The following is an 8513-nucleotide window of genomic DNA, read 5'->3' as shown; positions in this document are numbered from 1 at the left end:
TTTTGTACAAAATTTTGGGTTTTGGTATCGGGTCGCTTTAATGTCAAAAGTATCAAATGCTGACCAAACAAGCAACTTGAGTAAACCATATTTTAAGCATTCAGTGTTCATGTAACTATTGTGTTAATTTTGTGTATGCACAATGGTGCAATAAAAGCTTTGATAGTGTTCATATTAATTTTAAAATTTGCTTCCCTACATTATCTTCTGGAGATATAAAGTGCCAGTTTTGGGAAATGTTCAATATTAACAGCCTTGGCTTTAAAAAAAAACTGAACTCTTGCATATGTGGAGATACTGGAATTAGATCTGTGCTTCAGAATTAAGTTCATCCTGCCTAATATGTTTCAACTTCAACTTCGCGTACATTTCATTCACAAACACTAGGAAAATTCAACCAGGACTGTTATCGCCTGATTAGTTTGCTCTTAATCATCAGCAAAGTGAAGGAAAATTTCAGTGAAAGTGCTATTACGTCTCACTTATTCAACAAAACCCTGGTCACTGGCACTCATTTGGATTCCAGCAGGGCCACCTTACTCCTGAACTCATTATGGTTTTGATCCAATCACAGGGCAAAGAGTTGAACTTTGAATGGCAATATATTTCTAAGTCAGGATGGTGAGTAGTTTGCAAAAGAACTTGCAGGTGGTGCTATTTCCTTGAATCTGTTGCCTTTATCCTTCCAGATGGAAGTGGTTGTGGGTTTGGAAAGTGCCATCTAAGGAGCTTTGGTGATTATCTGAAGTGTGTCTTTTAGATAGTACACACTGTTATAACTGAGTGTCAGTGTTGGAGGGAGTGGATGTGGCACCAATTGAGCGGGCTACTTTATCCTGAATGGTGTCAAGCTTCTTGAGTGTTGTGGGAGCTACATTCATCTTGGCAAGTGGGGAGTACTCCATCAAACTCCTGACTTGTAGTAGGTGGACAGACTTTGGGGAGTTGGGAGATGGGTTACTAGCTCAGTATTCCTGGCCTCTGACCAGCTGTTGTATCCACTGTATTTATGTGGCTAGTCCAGTTCTGTTTCTATTAATGGTAACCTCCAGGCTGTTGATAGTGGGAATTCACTGACTTTTAATGCTATTTAATGTTGAGTGGCAGTTGTTAGATTGTCTCATATTTGAAGATGGTCATTCTCTAGCAGTTAGGTGGTGGGAATAGTATTTTCTGCTTTTCAGCCCAAGCCTTTATATTTTCATGGTCTTATTATTTTTGGACTTGGATTGCTTCAGTAACTGAGGAGTTGCAAATGTTGATGAACACTGTACAAACATCAGTGAACATCTCTACTTCTGACCTTATGATGGAGGGAAGGTCATTGATGATAAAGCTGAAGATAGTTGGGTCTCAGGCACTACCCTGACTAACTCTTGCAGAGATGTCCTGGAGCTGAAATAACTGACCTTCAATAACCTATGTGCCGGATATGACTCCGATCACTGGAGAGTTTGCCCCCTGATTCCAGTTGAATCCAATTTTGTTAGGTGTCCTTGATACTATATTTGATTGAATGTGGCCTTAATATCAAGGGCTGTCACTCTCATCTGACCTCTGGAATTCAGCTGTTTGGCCATGTTTGAACAAAGGCTATAATGAGGTCAGGAGCTGAGTGACTCTGGCAGAACCCAGACTGGGCAATACTTGAACAGGTTATTGCTGAGCAGCTGCTGTTTGATAGCACTGTTGATGACACCCTCCATCACTTTACACTGATCGAGACTAGACTGGAGTGATAATTGATTGGATTGGACCTATCTTGCTTTGTTTGTACAGGATATTCCTAGGCAATTTTGCCCATTCTCATGTGAATTGTGTTGTACCTGTACTGGATGAGTTTGGCTAGGCATGTGACAAGTTCTGAAGCACAAGTCTTCACTAATGCTGCTTGAATGTTGTTAAGCCCCTGAGCCTTTGCAGTATTCAGTGCTCCCAAACCATTTCTTGATGTCATGTTGAGTGAATTGAATTGACTGAAGACTGCTGTCTCTGATACCGGAGGCAGTTAATGGATCATCCACTTGGCAATTTGGCTAAAGATTGCTGTGAATGCTTCAGCCTTATCCTTTAGTGCTGGGCTGTTCCATCATTGAGCATGGGGATATTTGTGGAGCCTACACCTCCAGTGAGCTGTTTAATTGTCCACCATTATTCATGATTGTGCAGAACTGCAGAGTTTAGATCTGTTCTGTTGTTTGTGGGCTCGCTTAGCTCTGTCCATCATTGAGTGATAGAGATGTACAGCACGGAAACAGACCCTTTGGTCCAACTCTTCCATGTCAGATATCCCAATCCAATCTAGTCCCACCTGCTAGTACCTGGCCCATAACCCTCCAAACCCTTCCTATTCATATATCCATCCAGATGTCTTTTAACTGTAGCAATTGTACAAGACACCACCACTTCCTTTGGCAGCTCATTCCACACACATACCACCCTCTGCGTGAAAAAGTTGCCCTTTGGGTCTCTTATTCCCCTCACCCTAAACCTATGCCCTCTAGTTCAGGACTTCCCTACCCCAGGGAAAATACTTTGCCTATTTATCCTATCCATGCCCCTCATGATTTTATAAACCTCTATAAGGTCACCCCTCCACCTCTGACGCTCCAGGGAAAACAGTCCCAGCCTATTCACCTCTCCCTATAGCTCAACTCCTCCAACCTTGCAACATCCTTGTAAATCTTTTCTGAACCCTTTCAAGTTTCACAACATTTTTCTGATAGGAAGAAGACCAGAATTGCATGCAAAACTCCAACAGTGGCCTAACCAATGTCCTGTACAGCTGCAACATGACCTCCCAACTCCTGTACTCAATATTCTGAACAAAAGAAAGCATACCAAACACCTTCACTATCCTATCTATCTGTTACTCCATTTTCAAGGAGCTATGAACCTGCACTCCAAGGTCTCTTTCTTCAGCAATACTCCCTAGGACCTTTACCATTAAGTGTACAAGTCCTGCTAAGATTGGCTTTCCCAAAATGCAGCACTTCACATTTATGTAAAACTACATCTGCCACTTTTCAGCCCATTGGCCCATCTGATCAAGATCCCAATGTAATCTGAGGTAACCTTCGTTGTCCACTACACCTCCAATTTTGGTTTCATCAGCAAACTTACTAACTATATCTCTTATGCTTCATCCAAATCATTTATACAAATGATGAAAAGTAGTGGTTGTAGCACCATCCTTGATTTGAGCTACAGGGAGAGGTTGAATAGGCTAGGGCTGTTTTCCCTGGAGCATCAGAGGCTGAGGGGTGACCTTCTGGAGGTTTATAAAATCATGAGCGTGAATAGGATAAATCGACAAAGTCTTTTTCAGGCTTCCAGTCTGAAAAACAACCCTCCACCACCACCCTCTGCCTTCTACCTTTTCAGCCAGTTCTGTATCCAAATGGCAAGTTCTCCCTGTATTCCATGATATCTAACCTTGCTAACCAGTCTCCCATGGGGCACCTTGTCAAACGCCTTTCTGAAGTTCATATAGATCACAATCGACCACTGTGTCCTCATCAATCCTCTTTGTTATACTTTTTAAAAATATAAAAATGCTAACACAACTTAAGCATTGCTTTCAAATATCTACAATTTTGTTTTCAAGTGGATGTCTGACTGCAGTTTTTTTTAAAAAGAGTTCGAACCTTGGGTTTCTGGGTGTCTGTGATGACTGAGACTTCCCAGAAGTTTCAATGTGCTCAATGTCTTAAGATTATGCAAGTCTGTAATTCCCAGTGTGTAGCAACATTGTCTGAGATTGCTGCCTCTGTTAAGTCTGATGAGTATAACTACAGATGAGGTTAGGGTGAGCATTGTTACTGTTTTAAAAGCCAAAAAGCAAAACGGAGTATTCACAGTATTCTGTGGTTGTAAGTCCTACCTGTTCATTGCTTTCAAGAAAACCTAGCATGAAGTCAAAACTTGAGGTGATTTTCTTGAAACATGTAATTTACTATATGCATGTTTATACTTCTTTGTGGCAAATGAAACTTTGTATTTTGAAATTATTTCATCTTCATCTGTTGTAAATATTCTACATGGGTAAAATAGATTTGAACTATTTCAAATTTGAAGTAGAAATTCAGGGCTTATCTCATTTGGATGATGCACTAAATAACTAAGACCTGAGTTTAACTATTCAGAATATTTCAGTCATATTCAGTACAGCTGCAGGAAAATAGCAGCAAGAGTAAACTATTTGGTCCTTTGAACCTGCTTCACTATTCGGTAAAATCATCACTTGTTGTTTTAAGTTCCTGACCATCTTGCCACACCTTGATCCCCTTTATATCTGAAAAAGTCTTATCATCCCGTGTTGTGTATGCTCGATGATTAAACATTCAGTGCCCTCTGGGGTAGAGAAAATTCAAAGATTCACAACACTGAGTAAACAAGTATTTCAACCCTGATCTAAATAGCTGAATTATTATACTGAAACTGAACCAGCCAAAGAAAACATCTGCCCTAATAAATCTCTTAAGAATTTTGTTTCAGTGAGATTGCCTCTCATTCTTTTAAATTCTGCAAAATATCAGCCAACTTAAATCAATCCCTCCTCACAAATATCTCTTCATATGGAATCAATCTAGTGAAGCTTTTATTGCACTTCTTTCAAGATAGATATGTCTTTTGCAGAAGGAGATGCATGCACTGATCTAGATATGGACACTTTCATACTCCCAATTCCTTTGTAACAAAGTCTGACATATTACTACTACCAGATGAATGTGATGAATTAGCATCCCTCTGTTCAGCCTCCTTGGTTAATTGCAACAAATCTTCTTTTTAGAATGAAGTTGTACTTCTTTCCAATTAAAGTAGTTAACTATGTTTAGAGTAAGCAATAAGCATCCAATTGCAAGGTTTCCCCAAGAAATTTAATGAAATCACAATGAGCGTACAGCCTTTGTGCAGTCTCTGTCTCTCCCTCCCTGTGTGTCTCTCCCTCCCTGCGTGTCTCTCCCTCCCTGCCCTCCCAAAGCACACGGGCATGCGCGCGCACACACATACAAAGTGAAAAGGAAGACAATGAAGGTTTGCAATCCATTGGTCATCTTTGAAGCTTAAAAATTTAACCTGAGGCCAAGGTTTACTTTTCTGGTTACTTGATTGACCGTTACTTCACAGCAGGAATGAATAATGCACTTATTTTTGAAGTTTTCATGATAGTCCTCCTTTGGAGTTGTTTCTGTGGGAATCAGGTAATTTAAGAGAAAATATTATGGAGACAGTAGCATTCCCTTCAATAATCTCCCTAAAGCTATCAGAATCTCCCTTGAAATACTAGTTCCATATTTACTTCCAAAAATTACTTTTCAATGGGTCCATCTATGGTCAGGTCAGTGCCAAAGTCCAGCATTTATCATTTGCTAATGTTTTCCTGAGAGAATGACAGTAGTAGGTTTTGATGGGTCTGGATTGTAAGAGTTTTTGTACACCACCCCTTTCCAAGGGTTATCCATCGGCTCTATCACTTCTATTTGAGATAGGTTGTATTCTTAAGCAACTCATCTCAGTCAAATTTGCAACATTTGTAACCTGTTGAAAGCTTTAAAAATCTTCTCTTCAAAAGTAAAGGACTTTACATCTTTGTGACTATACCATTTGCTTTCTTAATTTATTGCTTTACCTCCATGTAAATTTTATAATATGTATGAGAACCATTGGGAAATTTAATTTTAAAATATACCCAATCTCTTTCAATTTAAATGATATTCTATTTTCCTTCCAGAGTGGTTAACGTGCACTTCATACATTATGTTCCATCTACCATATTCATACTTGTCAGTTAAATGCCTCCATCTGTACAGCCATTTTCCATCGTCCTTATAACTTGGTTCCCCATCTTCCGTTTCATCATCAGAACACCTGGATACATACACATAGATATTCCGAGTAATTGAACTGATTATTCCAATACCTGCTCATTGCAGCCTGCTAACCCAAAAATTATTCATAATTTCCTTCTCTGTAATACTTTTGTTTAAAATTCTCAATCTTAAATATATTATCCCTAATTCTGTGAGCTTTGATATTATGTAAGGATCTTCTGCAATCATCTCAAATAGTTTTTGAATATTCAAATATTACATCCACACGCTCCTTTTGTGCTCACTGTTAGTTACAACCTTAAAAACTTTGTCAAGTTTACATTCCCTCTTGCAAATTGGTACTGATTCTGCCTAATTATATTATGATTTTCTAAGTGCTCTGTTATCGCATCTACTCATTGTTTCTAACATGTTCATTTAATTCTGGTGTCAGCTGTAACTCACTTTATATCTTTGTTCTGTGCTTCTGATTTAATGCTAACACAACAGTGCACTATGGATGTGTGGTATACTGAATGCCATTTACAGGTGCCATTTAATATCTCAACTGGATGTTAAAAAGTGGCGCTCCGAAAGCTAGTGCTTTCAATTAAACCTGTTGGACTATAACCTGGTGTTGTGATTTTAACTTTGTACACACCAGTCCAACACTGGCATCTCCAAATCTATCCTCTCCCATCCAGCTTTTATCCACAATTCAAGCCCTTCATTCCAGTGGTTAAGATGTTAGAGTTCACTATTAAGATGAAATTGCAGATTACTTGGAAATGCATAGCAAAATAGGGTGGAGTCAGCACAACTTCATCAAAGAGTGGTCATGCCTAACAAATTTTAGAATTCTTTGAGGATGTAATGATTAAGTTTGATAGCAGAGACCCAGTGGATCTAATGTATTTAGATTTCTAGAAGGCCTTTGACAAGACATTGCACAGGAGGTTGTTAAATAAGATAAAGGCCCATGCTGTTAAGAGCAAGATACTGGCATGGATAGAGAATTAGCTGACAGGCAGAAGGCAGAGAGTGGAGATAAACAATATTTTTCAGGACTGTAGCCAGTGACTAATGGAATTCCATTGGGATCAGTGTTGAGACCATAACTAGTCACGTTACACATTAATGATCTGGACAAAGGAACTGAGGGCTAATTTGCTGAATGGAGGGACAGGTCATGTTGAGGAAGAAGGGAAATTGCAGAAGGACTTGGGCATGATAGGTAAGTGGGCAAAGAAGTGACAGATGGAATACAGTGTGACAAAGTGTCAGGTTATACATTTTGTAAGGAAGAATAGAGGCATAGACTATTCCCTAAATAGGGAAATGCCTAGCAAATCTGAAGTACAAAAGGAGTTGGGAGTCCTAGTTTAGGATTCTCTTAAGGTTAATAACCCGGTTCATTTTGGAAGGCAAATGCAATGTTGACTGATTAGCAAGGTTAGATCTCATGGAATACAGGGACAACTACTCATTTGGATACAGAACTGGCTCAAAGTTAGAAGACAGAGGGTGGTAGTAGAGGGTTGTTTTTCAGACTGGAGGCCTGTGACCAGTGGAGTGCCACAAGAATCGGTGCTGGGCCCTCTACTTTTTGTCATTTACATAAATGATTTGGATGCGAGCATAAGAGGTACAGTTAGTAAGTTTGCAGATGACACCAAAATTGAAGGTGTAGTGGACAGCGAAGAGGGTTACCTCAGAATACAACAGGATCTGGACCAGATGGGCTAGTGGGCTGAGAAGCGGCAGATGGAGTTTAGTCCAGATAAATGAGAGGTGCTGCATTTTGGGAAAGCAAATCTTAGCAGGACTTATACACTTAATGGTAAGGTCCTAGGGAGTGTTGCTGAACAAAGAGACCTTGGAATGCAAGTTCATAGCTGCTTGAAAATGGAGTTGCAGGTAGATAGGATAGTGAAGGCGGCGTTTGCTATGCTTTCGTTTATTGGTCAGAGTATTGAGTACAGGAGTTGGGAGGTCATGTTGTGGCTGTACAGGACTTTGGTTAGGCCACTGTTGGAATATTGCATGCAGTTCTGGTTTCCTTCTTATCGGAAAGATGTTGTGAAACTTGAAAGGGTTCAGAAAAGATTTACAAGGATGTTGCCAGGGTTGGAGGATCTGAGCTACAGGGAAAGGCTGAATAGGCTGGGGCTGTTTTCCCTGGAGCGGAGGCTGAGGGGAGACCTTATAGAGGTTTACAAAATTATGAGGGGCATGGATAGAATAAATAGACAAAGTCTTTTCCCTGGGGTCAGGGAGTCCAGAACTAGAGGGTGAAAGGGGAAAGATATACTTTTTCACGCAGACGGTGGTATGTGTATGGAATGAGCTGCCAGAGGATGTGGTGGAGGCTGGTACAATTGCAACATTTAAAAGGCATTTGGATGGGTATATGAATAGGAAGGGTTTGGAGGGATGTGGGTTGGGTGCTTGCAGGTGGGACTAGATTGGATTGGCATATCTGGTCCGCATGGACGGGTTGGACCGAAGGGTCTGTTTCCATGCTGTACATCTCTATGACTCTATTTCAAGAGGGCTAGAAAACAAGAGCAAAGATATACTGTTGAAGCTCGACAAAGCTCTGGTCAGATCACAATTGGAATACTGAGAGGAGTTTTGGGCCTGTTATGTAAAGGAGGATGTGCTGGTGTTGGAGATCCAGAAGAGATTTACAGGAATGAT

The sequence above is a fragment of the Chiloscyllium punctatum genome, chromosome 4 (assembly GCF_047496795.1).
Source record: "Chiloscyllium punctatum isolate Juve2018m chromosome 4, sChiPun1.3, whole genome shotgun sequence".
Lineage (NCBI taxonomy): Eukaryota > Metazoa > Chordata > Chondrichthyes > Orectolobiformes > Hemiscylliidae > Chiloscyllium > Chiloscyllium punctatum.
The sequence above is the reverse complement of the archived record's forward strand: the minus strand, read 5'-3'. Positions refer to the sequence as shown.